Here is a 14384-nt window from a genome sequence, read left to right on the forward strand (position 1 = left end):
CAAACGACACAATTTAGATGCTTTGTCTTTCTACTCTTCAAGTGCTATATAGATGTTATTGGTAACTATTTACTTCCCCTATTATAATGTAAGCTCCTTTCCTGCAGCAGCTACCTTGGTTTTTATATTTGTATCTCCAGAATTTAGCACAGTGCCTGACACATAGTAACAATTATTAAATGTGTTTTTGTTCATTCCTTCTCTAATTCCTATGATACCCCCCAAAATGCAAAAGACTATAGAAGAAACCAATGTTTGGCTCACTGTGAGCAAAGGCCTTGGGTTAATCTATATAGCCTATTATAAGTGTTTGTAATACAAAATATGTCAATAGAGACCACTAAATACAGAATGTGCTTCAGTGATACAATGGATCTGTGATAGAATTAATATGTTTATTTTACTCAGTGATGCAGAATAGAACCGATTCCTGCCTACCTGTATGACTCTTATCCATCTCATCCATGTTGTCCCATAACTTGCCATGGCCAGGGTAGGGAAAGGAATGTCCATTCAATTCAATGTACCTTCACATTCTCTTTGCTTTATGTGCTTGACATGGATTCTAGAGGTGCATATATACTGTTCATGGGCTGCCCTCACCTCTGATTCTTGTCATGTGACTGACCCATCTTTCCCCCAATAATACAGAATATTAAAATAAAAAGTATAAGACTAATATGACAATTCAGAGCTAGACTATATAATAGGTATGAAAGAATAAAGATCAGTGATTCTGAAGGACTACAGGTTTAGTCAGTAGTAAAGATTAGAATCTCATGGCAATTAAGGAATTCTTGATGACGTGTGCTTTCCATTGGGTGGAGGAAAGCTAGGTCTATATAGCTTCTATACAATAGACTATATAAGTTATGACATACAAATAACAGAGAAGCTTATCTTGAACTTATAGAAGCATTCCTTCAAAGATGTATGATGGCATTTATGCCTTAATATTTCTAAACAAAAATTGGAATTCTTTTTCCCCTAGTCAACTCTAATGCCTTTGGATTTTGTTATTTCATTAAAAGGGGACAACATTTGGTAAAGTAATTGATATTACATGACCTGTTGACCTTATTTCGGCCATTAGAGAATCAATTTTGGCTAGAATATATTGGATTCTTTCCCCGTGATTCATTCTTAACTCAGAACCTTCTGCCTTCCTTGAATTCCTAGTGAAATTCCAAAATCTCTTAGCAATAAATTTCAAACACTACCATTTTCGCTAACACTATCTCTCCTTTAATATCTCTATGAGGTTCTTGAAGCAGAGACATTAAATCTTTACTTCTCACATCTACTAATAATAGTAGTTTTAATAAAAATAGCAATGTCAATGGCTAGCATTGATATAACAATTCATAATTAATGAATCTCTTCACATATGTTATCTCATTTGATTCACTCAACAACCCTGAGACAGAGAAGCTATTATTATCCACATTTCACAGATGGGAAAACTGAGGCAGAGATTAAATTACTTACTCAGAGTGACACAGCTAGTAAGTATCTGAGGCAAGGATTCAAATTCAGATATTGCCAACTCCATTGGGTATGCTATGCCTTACCATCTAGCTGTCTCTACTAAATCCTAGGATGTCCCTGTCTGACTGCAGTGCCTTCGAGTGTGCCCACTGAGTATGGTTTATTGATGTCTCAATTCAACCACATGGCCTAATAATGGGAAAATTCTTATTTGCCCTCAGAAGAGAAAAGGGCACTTAAAAGTCTCTCTGTCCTTATTTCTGTTCTTCATAGTTTGGTCAAGAAAGGTGTAATTCTCTCTGCTATGACCCTCCCATTCTTATCAATTGAGCCAAATATGAGTGGAAAAATTTAGATTGTAGTGAGGAATTAATTACCATGGCTTCTACTTTCCCAATTCAGTTGGTAACATGCACATGAGAAGGAAAGATTATTTGTAGCTATATTGCCCAAATACAAAAAGCATTAATCATGATTCCTACCTTGTAGTGGTGCACTGGCGGCTTTTGTTATGATATAATAGCATTCTACTGCAGGAACATTGGGGGTTCTATTACTTGAGGAAGAATAGACATCTACCACTTGCAAAGTAAAAATCATAGAACCATCCTAAAATTCCTTTGCAATCATACTGTGCTTGAAATGACCTACTATAAAAAGAGAAATAACAATTCTTGTGGTGTGTGTTTGCCACCAATGTCTTATAAATTTTGACTAGCAGAGAAAACAGTGCATCTAAGCCTCTAATAAATTACTTTATGTTGGCAAAATAAAATATTCCAGCAACGTAATCAAGAAGGATGGACTTTCCTTTAGACTCATTGGCCAATGTCATCTCTCCCAAGTAAATTTAACTTTACTTCAGTATACCCTTGAGTCTATACAAAGTGTATCAGGACTATTTGAGAAGGGAAAGAATGGCTTCAGCTAGAGGGTCAGGGAAGACTCCATGAAGAAGTTCACAGCTGGGCTGAGCCTTATCTCAAAGAATGACAAGGAATCTGAAAGACAGAGATAAATATAGAGGCAGCATCTATAAACGCATGGAGGTGGGAGATGGAACATGAAGGCTGGAAAATAACAAAAATAGTTCATATTGGCTGGGAAAGACAGTGTGAAAGTTAAGAAAAAACAGAAAGTATATCATGATTTACAAAAATATCCCAGAAGTCTCTGGCTTCTTGAACTTCTTAAGAAAAACTGGACAATATGTTCTTTTGCTTTTTACATCTTAATTTATTATTTTTAACATTCTTTTAAAATTTTGAATTCCATCTTTTCTTCATCCCTTTAATCCCCACTACACACACACACACACACACACACACACACACATGCGTACACACACACTTACTGAGACGGCAAGCAATATATCAAATATACATGTGAAATTATGCAAAACATTCTCATATTAGCCATATTTTTTTAAAAAGTAAGCAAAATTAAAAAGTGAGATTATACTTCAATTTGCACTCAGAGGTAATCAGTTCTCTGTCTGGAGGTGGATAGCATTTTTTTCATTATTAGTCCTCTGGAATTGTCTTGGATCATTATATCTGTCAGAGTAGCCAGGTCTGTCACAGGCCCTCATCACAACATTGCTGTTGATATTCACAATGATCTCCTTGTTCTTCTCATGTCACTTTGCATCAGTTCATATAAATTTTGCCATGTTTTTTTTTTTCTGAAATGAACCCTCCTGTCATTTCCCATAGCAAATTGTACTCTGTCATAATCATATGCCACAACTAGTTCAACCATTTCTCAACTGATGACCATTTCAATTTCCAATTCTTTGACACCACTAAAAGAACTGCTACAAATATTTTTGTACATATAGACCCTTTTCATTTTTCTTTGATCTCTTTGGGATACAGACATAGTAATGGTATTGCTGGGTCGAAGGATATGCACATTTTTATATACTTTTGGGCCTAGTTACATTTTTTTCCAGAAGGGTTGGATCTGTTCACTAGTGTATCTATTTTGCCCTCATCTTCTTCAGCATTTATAATTTCTGATAGGTATGAGGTAGTACCTCAGAGTTGTTTTCATTTGCATTTCTCTAATCAATACTGATTTAGAGCATTTTTATATGATTATAGATAGCTTAGATTTTTTTTCTAAAAACTCCTTGTTTATATATGATAAGAATGAGTTTCATGCATTGCCTGCCACCACCCCTATTTTCCTCTCCATTGTAAAAGATTTTCCTTTCGCAGCTCTTTTATATGAGAGAATTTCCCCATTCTACCTCTCATTTTCCTCTTCTCCAGTATATCAGTCTTTTTTAGACCTTCATTTTTCTGTTGGAGATCTCTCTAGCATAATAGACTTACACCTATGCTCTCTGTCCATGTCAACTCCCATTAACTGCCCAAATAATGATAAAGTTCTTAGGAGTCATCTTCCCATATAGTAATATAAACAATTTAGCTTTATTAAGTCCTTTATGATTACTCCTTAATGTTTACCTTTTTATGCCTCTCTTGAATCTTCTGCTTGAAAGTCAAATTTTCTTTTCAGCACTGGTCTTTCCACCATGAAGGTGTGAAAGTGCTCTATTTCATTAAATATCCATTTTTCCCCTCAGCTATTGCACTCAGTTTTGCTGAGTAGGTGATTCTTGATCATAATCCTAGCTCCTTTGCCTTCTGGACAAGCCCTCTTTAATGTGGAAATCACTAAATCTTGTATGATCCTGACTGTGGCTCCCTGACATTTGAATTGTTTCTTTCTCATCATTTGAATTATTTTAGCTTTGGGAGCTCTGGAATTTAGCTATTATATTCCTGGGAGTTTTTATTTTGGGATCTCTTTCAGAAGGTGATCTTTAAATTCCTATTTTGTCCTCTGGATCTAAGATATCAAGGCTGTTTTCCTTGATAATTTCTTGAGATGTGATATCCAAATTCTTTCTTTGATCATGGCTTTCAGATAGTCCAATAATTTCAATATTGTCTCTCTTCGATCTGTTTTTCCAGATCAGTTATTTTACTGATGAGATATTTCATTTTTTAAAATTTTTTGACTTTGTTTTATTGCTTCTTGAAATCTCATGGAGTCATTAGTTTCCATTTGCCCAATTCTAATTTTTGAGAAATTATTTCCTTTCAGTGAGATTTTAAGCCCCTTTTCTTTCCATTTCGCCAATTCTGCCTTTTAAGGAGTTCTCTTCAGTGGATTTTTGTTCCTGTTTTATCAAGCTGTTAATTCTCTCTTCACATATTTCTTGCATCATTCATTTATTTTCCCAATTTTTCCTCTACCATTCTTGTCTCTTTAACTCTTGCTGGAATTCTTGTTGGATTTGGGTCCAATTAGTATTTTTCTTTGATGCTTTTTTGGGTAGCTGTTTTCACATTGTTGTCTTCTTAGTTTATGTCTTTGTCTTTCCTGCCACTGTAGCAGCTTCTTATGGTCAAATTATTTTTTGTTGTTTATTCATTTTCCATGATGTTTCTTGACTTTGAGCTTTATGTTACAGTTGGGCTCTCCTCACTTGGGGCTGGGGAGGAACTGTACCAAGCTTTAGGCTTTTTCATTCTACTGTTTTCAGAACTAATTCTGGAGATCTGAAAGATTTTGGTGCTTTCTAAGTGGTATGATCCTGGAAGAGGTATGTTCACTGTTCTCCTGGTCTTTACCCAGGAAGGGCTCCAGTCCTCTGCAGCCACAAGCACTAGCACCCCTCTTTGCTTTGAAAGTGTGACCACCACTCCTGCTCCCTAGTAACTGACCACTAGCGCTCCCTTCAGCCCTAGAACTGTGACCCAGAACTGTATATGGGCAATAGAGTTGCCAATCAGCACCAGCTTTACCTAGTGCTAAGAAAGGGTCCCCTGTACTCTCTTTGTGATCAGTTATCTGACCTCCTTATCATCTCTTAGCTGATAGCTGCTGAAGGAGTTACTGTTGTCACTACTGAATGTGTGGGTACCAGACAGGCCTCCACCTCAGTGCCATACTCTTATTTTGCCATCATCAGAAGTTTTCTTAAGACAGAAAAATATCTCACCCTGACCTTTTGTTGGCTCTGCTGCTCCAAAATTTGATTTGAGGTGTTTTTTTAAAGTTCTTTGAAGGGTAATGTTGGAAAAGTTCAGCGGGGTAGTTACCACTAATCCACCATCTTGGCTCCCTATGCCCTGGACAACCACACAATTTTTGCTAATGGATAACCTAATGGAGTCTGTTGTGGAACTAATTTGTTAGCAGTTCTATATAACATTAAAGTGGTAGCCAGCTAAAAGACAGAGACAAAAATTTATTAGATTCAAAAATAGTATAGTGTAGGGTCATAGCCCCTAGTAATCAAATGTAGTCTGAGCCAAGAAAGTGTCTACAGGAGAAAATATGTATACCACAAAGATCAGTGGCAATGTTCCCATCAAGATAAAATTATGTACATTTACAATTTCTATTTGTACCCACATAAGTGTAAGTAAATAGGACTGACTCTGGATAAAACTCATGTAAATAAAATATAACTAATCAGCCATTTCTATGCTTTTGTTTCTTTTGTTGGTGACCAAAAAGGTGTTCAATAAGTCAAACAAATGACTTCTTGCTCAACTGCCCATTCCTTCTCCTCTATCTAATGATGTCATATTTAGCTTATTGCCTGATTCCCTGCACCAGAGTACTGGTGAAAGTGTTACATAACCAGCTTTTTGAATTTGAAATTTTATGTCACACATTTTGGAATAAAAGTTTTGGTTCTTCATATCAAGGAATATTAGAGATCAACAAGCTGCTAGAGGGAAATTTGGGAGACATTAGTGATCTAAATTCTACTATGACTGAGTTTATCCCTGAAAGTAATATAGTTTATTACTTTTAGGAGGACTGAGTGCAGGAGAATCAGAAGAGACTCTTGGAGGTCAAGGTCTCTTTTCTCCAGGCAAGTTGTATTCAGACCAAAGAATTGAGAAAGATTACAAGCCTATTCCTAAATGATGTTGAGAGCAGAGGAATGGATGACCTTTGTTCACTGGTTTCTTCAAGTAGCTGGAGCCCTCTTTGACCTAACATGGGTCTGCATGATGTATCCATCTCCCTCTCAGTTCTCCCAGGTTCTATGATAACAGTATGTTAGGGGAGAGGAGTGCCAGGTCAAGTAAACCAGTATTTATCAAGTGCTTCCTATGTGCCAGACATTGTACTAAGTGCTAGGCATATGAATACAAGCAGAAACAAAGACAGTTCTTGCCTTTGAAGAGCTTACATTTTAATGGGAGAAGACAACATATAAAAGGAGGAAGGAGGAGAAAAAGTGAAAGTACTTTTCGTGGAGGAATTGTAAAGAAAATCTGGAGAATCAAGAGTGCAGCCTGGAGAGGAATGAAGACATAGACATGGAGGTTCTGGGAGGAACCAGTCAATCTGAGGAAGAGGCTGAAGAGTAAAGAGTACTTCCAGTGTGAGAAGTCCAGGTGTGAACTGAACTGCCAGAGTGCAGAGTTTTCTGTGGCATGGTAGAGAAAGTCTAGAGAATCAGTCAGCAGTGCAGCCTGGAAAGGAGCAGGGTTTAGACTTGAGATCTCATCTGCATAGAGAACTTCTATGCCACTTGTGTGGCAAGTCCCTCTACCAAAATGATAGATATAGCAAGTCTGTTTAGGGAGCAACTTAGGGTAAATGAATTTGTTTATGATGACATAGCAGTAAGTGTCAGAGGCAAGATTTGAACATAGACCTCACTGCCTCTACAGCTGGCCCTCTATCTGCTGTACTGCATAGCCTTTATTAGTATTTTATACTTTGATGTGTTTTTATACCAGAACTCTCCTTATGTTCTGAAATGCATCCTATTTTATTTTTACCTCTGGTTATTCAGCTCCTGACAATAACATTCCACTCAAGTACAACTTTTTCCTTTTTTAGAGGTGTTTCTTGTTTATTTCTTAATTTCTTAATTACTTATTTCTTAATTTCTTAATTACTTCAACTTTAAAGTCAACTTTAAGCCACCAAACTTCTCCCAGGCTAACTCACTCAAACACTGCTTTATTGATCGAGTACCTACTGATTGTAACAAGTGCACTCATGCTTCGTTCCTATATCATCACATTTTTCATGGCTCTAGAGGTAGTATTAAACATTATTTATTTTCATCTATAGGCTGCATTTCAGATGCAGTAGTAGTTAATGCTGCTAATTTGGAAACTGGGTTCTGTATACAAATGAATAATCCTGAATCTGTGCAGAACTAAGCTGATCAGAGAGGAGTACCCAAGAAAGCCTTAGCTTCTGAAAAGCATAACTGATCTGATTACTGCTTATAGCTATATTAAAGGGGAATGGTTTCTTAGGAAGGAAGGATAGACTCTCTTTATACTGCTTTCATTCCAGTCGAGTTAGTGACAGCTCCAAAGTAGGCTTTGCTTAGTAGATTCACTTTATACAAGGTCCAAATCCTTCCTCCTCCTGCCAGCCAGACTGCAGGATCCAGCACTTTAGCTGACAACATCTGACAGCTGACGGTATTGCATATATTTAGAGAGATAGCATACTCTATTCTTTCTAATCTTTTAGTTCCAATCATTTCTCAGTATTTGTATATTAGTCAGTATTTGGTGCAATTGAGAATATTTTGATAATTTGATAGATTCAATTTGATGGATTCACTAGCATTAGTACTATCTCCTCCCATATGGTTTATAACTCCTCCCCCACCCAAACACACACACACACACACACACACACACACACACACACAAACACACACACATACACACACACACACACACACACACACACATCCCGTGCCGTGCCATACCATCTTGTGTCAGTGAATTAAAAAGCATTACTGTGGTAACATAATAAAGGTAAAAAGGTAAAAATTCCTTGCCCACAAGGCACTAACAATCTAATGGGGGAGACAACATGTGAACAACTACGTACAGAGAAAGTATAGACAAGACAAATAGGAAATAATCAACAGAGAGAAGGCACTGGAATTAACAGGGATTAGGAAAAACTTCCTGTAGAAGTTGGGATTTTAGCTGGGACTTAAAGGAAGTTAGGGATGCTGGGAGGCAAAGATAAGGAAGGAGAACAATCCAGGCATGTGAGACAGTCAGTGAAAATTCCCAAAGCCTAGAGTTAGAGAGTCTTGTCTGAGGAATAGCAAAGAAGATGTTGTCATGGGATCAAAGAATACATAGGGGTAGGAGTGTAATAGATGAGATGACTATAAAATTAGGAGAAGGAGCTAAGTTATCAGGGGCTTTGAATGCCAAACAGAGGATTAATCCCAGAAATGATAGGAAGCCACCAAAGTTTATTGAGTAGGGAAATGAAATGGTCAGATTTGAGCTTTAGGGAGTTTGTCTTGGCAGCTGAATGGACAATGGACTGGAATAATTCTCATCCATGTCTTTTTATGAATCCTGCACAAATGGCATACTTGAATAATATTTTGTGGATACTAGGACATTGCCTAGACTATCTCTTATTAATCACTCACTACCTCATGGGTACCTTGACCTCTGATAATGCATTTTGTATGACTTTTCATTGACAAGACATCAGGGCCAGTGTGCTGCAGCATACTTAAACCCGCCATATATCTTTCTATTCTCTTTTTGGCTCAATTTAGCTATTTTGAGTTTTCTGAGATTACTATATTTTCCATAATTCACAGGCATATCTATATTTTGATGAACTAACTGAAGGAGAAATTAAATTTACGTAACATATATTTGCAGGCGATCACTAGAAGAACTACCTTGATATATAACCTTGACATATTTGGTTTCAATATTTTTAAAACTTGAATTATGTAAAATGGAACATAGTCCTTTTAAGACATATGGTTCTGTATCTGGAACAGACTACCAAGGCATTTCATTATTTTTTCATTTTAACTTTTATTTTATTTCAGATCTATATTATTTCCCTTTCACTTTACCCCTCTCCCAATTGAGAAAACAAGGAAAAGAAAACTTTGATAAGCATGCACAATCAAGTAAAACAAATCCTTGCTTTGGCCATGTTTTAATCTGTCGTTTGGGTCAATAATCCTTCTGTCAGAAAGTAGGTAGCACATTTCTTTTTGAATTGTCTGGAATTTTGGATTGTGGCTATTAATTTCGTTGATTGGAGTCCCTAAGTGTTTCAGTTATTTTTTCACAACATTACTGTCCTATAAACTGTTCTAGTTGTCTTTACTTTATTCTGCATCAATTCCTATTTCTTCCCAGCTTTTTCTGAAACTATCCCCTTCTCATTTCTTACAACACAATAATTTTCTATCACATACCTATACCATAATTTGTTTAGCCATTTTCCAATTCATGGGCACTCTTCCCCCTGCCCCCACCCAGTCTCCATTTCTTTGCTTCCATAAAAAAGAGCTGCTATAAATATTTTAATGTAGATCATTTTTCTCTTTTTTTTTGAAATCTTCAGGGTCTAAACTTAGTAGTGTTGTTATTGGGTCATAGGGTGTGCAGAGTTTGATTGCTTTTGGGAGGCCAATACTATATTGCTTTAAGCCTTAGATCCACTAATGAGGGGACCTATTATATACAAATTTCCTTATAACTTAGAGAGAAACTTAGATAAAGTTGGCAAATATCTGAATTTAGGACCCAAGGTTTTTGTAAGTTGGGTGTGACCTTGGACATGTCACAAAACTCATGATATCACAAAATGATAGATCATCGAATCCACACAATTGTGGAGAAGATTAGGAAATGGAAGCCCAGAGAGGAGGGGCTTATCAAGCATTACAGCATCATATAGCCAGTAATTGTCAGATCTGGGCTTGGGAAGAAATCTTCTTCCCTCACTTTACACCTTTGAGATTCAGTTTCCACATCAAACTTTTTTTAACAAGGAAAGTAATTCGTAAATTTTAAACATCACATATGTGAGCATCTGAGAAACTTTTTGGATAGCAAAAATGTAGTCACAGTGAAGTCATACTGGTAGTTATGGTAGTATATGGTTGATGGCTTTGTACACTCATGATTTTACTCTTTGTGCTTCTTATGATGGAGGAAAAAAGTATCCTAGATGCTCAGAGAACTGAGATAAAGATAACCTAAGGTCCTCCTTAGGATCAGCAGAATGAAGTCATAGATATGACTCAATCGTTACCTCTTAAGAAAGCAGAGTGCAATTTGTTGGGTCAGGTTGCATGAGCTGCCAGGGATAGGTGTTGTCTGGGGAGGGGATGCTTAGTGTTAAGAGATTAGCCTTCTGGACTGTTACTTCATTAGATTTTTATTTTGTTAGTCTTCTTGGTGTTTAAGTCTGCAGAGACAGCTGCAATTTTATTTTCTCTTAGACATAATTTCTATTTGAGGTTAATTTTAGTGATATAGAAGACTGGAGAAAAATCTCTAGTCCTCCCTCTTTTTACTCACAAGACCTGGAAGAACCTGGAGACATTTAATGTTAATCTGGCCTAAAGTTTCAGGCTATCACTTTGAGACATTTTGGAATTTCTTATAATATTTATTAATAGACTTTTGTATTCTCTTTAAGGTTTAATTAATTTTTTTTTCTTTTTGGTTTTAGGATCCTGTTGATATATCTGCTTATGTGCTGGGCGTCTAGTAAAGATTTCCTCTTAATAGCTCTGGTGCTTCAATCTTTTTGTGTATTCTCCTGTCATTTATTTACTGTCCTCTTCCCTTATTTGGTGATTAGATGCTTAAAGATGGCCCACAGGACTGCCATGTCCTCCTCGCTTTGACAGATATAAGATTCCTAGTCTGGTTCTCTGCCCTAAGTTCCATCAGGGGAAAGAGGAGTCAGCTCTGCCCCTTCTTGAGGGATGGAGAACACTGGGGGTGTTCATGTAAAGTGACAGCAGCATCAAAATGTATACTCTTGGGTGAGATCATGAATAAGTTTACACTGACATATGGAAGCTGGCCAAGGGAAAAGGGTGCTGAATGAGCCTTCTAAGTATCAAAGTCCTCTGGTATTAATTCATAATGGATTTTACCTTGTCAAAGATTCTGTCATTTGTAGATTTAGCTGCAAATACTCTACATTTAATGTATATGTGCTTTCTCTTGGAGGACAGTTTGGGGGCAAGTTTGAAGTATTTCAAGAAAGTGACTAATCCACCATCTTACTGGTCAAGTGATATGGAAGTCCCTAGAGCTATCCCAGAAAGGATTTTACTCTTAAAAAGACAGGTTATTCCAAAAGTCTTAGCTACTAAAGCTTCAGTAGGCTTTAATAGGCTTGTCCAGGTTAAGCCATGGGAAAAAGTACTTATTTTCACTGAGCAGTATTTATATTTCTTCGAATCTTAACTGTAATTGTGTATTTTTTATAACTAAAGTGACGAGTAATTACTTCTAACTTGCTGTTTTAATAATATTTTTATGTTTATAGTTTAAAACCAAGTATCCCATTTGTTAACTGTGCCTAGGCATAACTTACCTGTTCCACCCAAGAGGTCCTAGTACGGTACTTAGTATAGTGCCTGGCATATAAGTGCTTTATGTTCATTGATTGACTAACATATGTTCATTCCTAGTCCAGGCAATGCCCTTCATGTAGTAGCAATTTAGTCAAAATTTAGAAATAGCCCTTAGAAGGAAAACAATCTCTGGAATGTTAATTTTACAAGCTCTGACTTACGAGGTTCTAATAAATACCATACTAATATAAGGTTCTTAATACTATCTTTAATTTTTTTTTAAATGAAGCTTAATAATATATCATTTCCAGGTTGGAGATTTGGAAGTAGGGTAAGAAACATCCAGGTGGGCACATTCTATCTACAATAGTCTTGCTAACTGCTACTCTTTAATTCTTTTATTCAAATTAAATGCCTTCCAGCCATTCAGAAACTATGAATTATGTTGCCACATCTTGCCATTGTCATAGCAGTTAATTAGCTCTTGGCAGGTTTGAGTGTGTGACGAGATTGGGAGGATGATTTGTAATTGTGCACTGAAGTACAGCAAGTTGCTTCAAATAAACATGGTTTAACATCTATTGTTCTACATTTGTCAATTTCAGCACCATTTAGATTTCTGTTTCCTGTGGCAGAAAAGAGGAGACCTTATTTACTTTACATTCCTCAAGGTAGACCTGCCATTGCTATTTTTACCTGAACAAAGGAAGATTGTAAAACCAGAGAAAAATCATAAAAAGAAAAATAAGATCTTATGGAAGCAAACAGCCCAATAAAATCTGAAGAGTGCTTCTCTTGAGAGGACCTACAGTGTAAAATTGATTCTTACTGCTGGTATTACTTTTAAAGGGGTCAAATTGGGGAGATTTATAGAGCAAGAAACTTGTTCCCCATTCCGTCAAGCTCAGCCTGACATTCAAGGCCTTCCATTATCTTACCCCAACCCACTTTCCACAAGCTGATCTACCAATATCTTCTCAGCTTGAAGGCTATGAAGCAGGAACACTGGTATAGTCACTGTCTCCCATATGTTGTTGTTCAGTCATTTTCAGTCATGTCTGACTCTTTGTGACCCCATTTGGGATTTTATTGGCAATGATACTACACAATTTTTCACCATGTGCACCTTTCTCTGTGGAGTCAGAGGGAGAGGGTGTTATTTTTTACTTCTTATCTGTGAAGATGTATTTGATAAGCTATGGAGACAGACATCAAATGTGTTAGCTTGAGAGAAACTGGAGGTGTTCTTGTCATTCCTGGAGAGACAGCGAAGAAGAAACAGTGGAAAGAGATAAAGAAATCTTATTTTCTGGGAAAGCTATTTTCAACTCTATCTTATGAAGAAGATTCAAGAGAAGAGACTAAACATCTTGAGAGACGTTGAATGGAGTAATATTGAGTTTCAAGATGACTGAAGAAAAGTCAGCTACTCATTATTAAGGCTTTGAGATAGTTTTGGTGGAGATATTGATCATAGCCAAAATATTGCAAACAAATAAATAATTCATATATCTCTTTAATGTTAATTATTGATCCTGTTTGTTAATAAATCACATAGATCTAATAATTTTAATATTTATTTAAATGTACATAAATGAGTAATTATTCATGGAAGGACATAGTAGAAGCCACAGTACTAGGAGTGGCTACTCACAGGAGTTACCCCTAGCATCCCATAGCAGCCACTCCTCTGAGCAAATTCCAACTTGCCAGTGAGTGCAGGTTGTATAAAAGAAGCCCGCAGAAAGATTCAGCCTTGAGAACAGAGTGTTTGGGATACATGTTGTTTGGATGAGAGACTATGTCTGAATGAGACTAAGTAGTTTTTGCCAGAATCAGAGAACAACTAAGGGTCAGAGGCAGGATTTCAATGTGTCTTTGAAGTTCTAAGTCCAGCATTCCATGTACTATAATAATTTCATCTCATATTCAAGAATAATTTCCAGGTGCTAGTTTTTCATTTGTACCAGAAAAGAAAAAATTCACATTTAGGCCTTCCTCTATAAAGAAGCATTTCTGCACTCCAAGTCTTTTCTCTTGAAAAGAAGGCCTTTCTGGTTACACATATGCTAAAGTTCTCTTACTAGAATAAAGATTCTGGCTCACAGAAAATTCATCCAAACCTAATTTTTATTGGCAAATTATTTCTGGCCTAGTCCTATTTAAATTTTTACTAAGATGAATGAAAACTGGCATCTGTCTTTATTTTTATTTCCATGTACTACCTGTAGCAGCAAGATAATAATTTTTATAGCTCACATTTATGTAGCTCTTTAGTTCTCAAAGTGCCATACAAATAATATCTCATCTGATCCCCACAACAAACCTGGGATGTAGGTACTGTTATTGCCTCAATTTTACAGTTGAAGAAACTGAGCTAGTCAGAGATTAAGTGACTTGTCTAGGCTGACATAGCTAGTATGTATCTGAGGTCAGATTTGACCTCATATCTTCTCGATTCCAGGACAGTCTGCTCTATCTACTGTACCACTTAGCTGCCTGGATG

Source organism: Trichosurus vulpecula, chromosome 1 (assembly GCF_011100635.1).
Source record: "Trichosurus vulpecula isolate mTriVul1 chromosome 1, mTriVul1.pri, whole genome shotgun sequence".
NCBI classification, from domain to species: Eukaryota; Metazoa; Chordata; class Mammalia; order Diprotodontia; family Phalangeridae; genus Trichosurus; species Trichosurus vulpecula.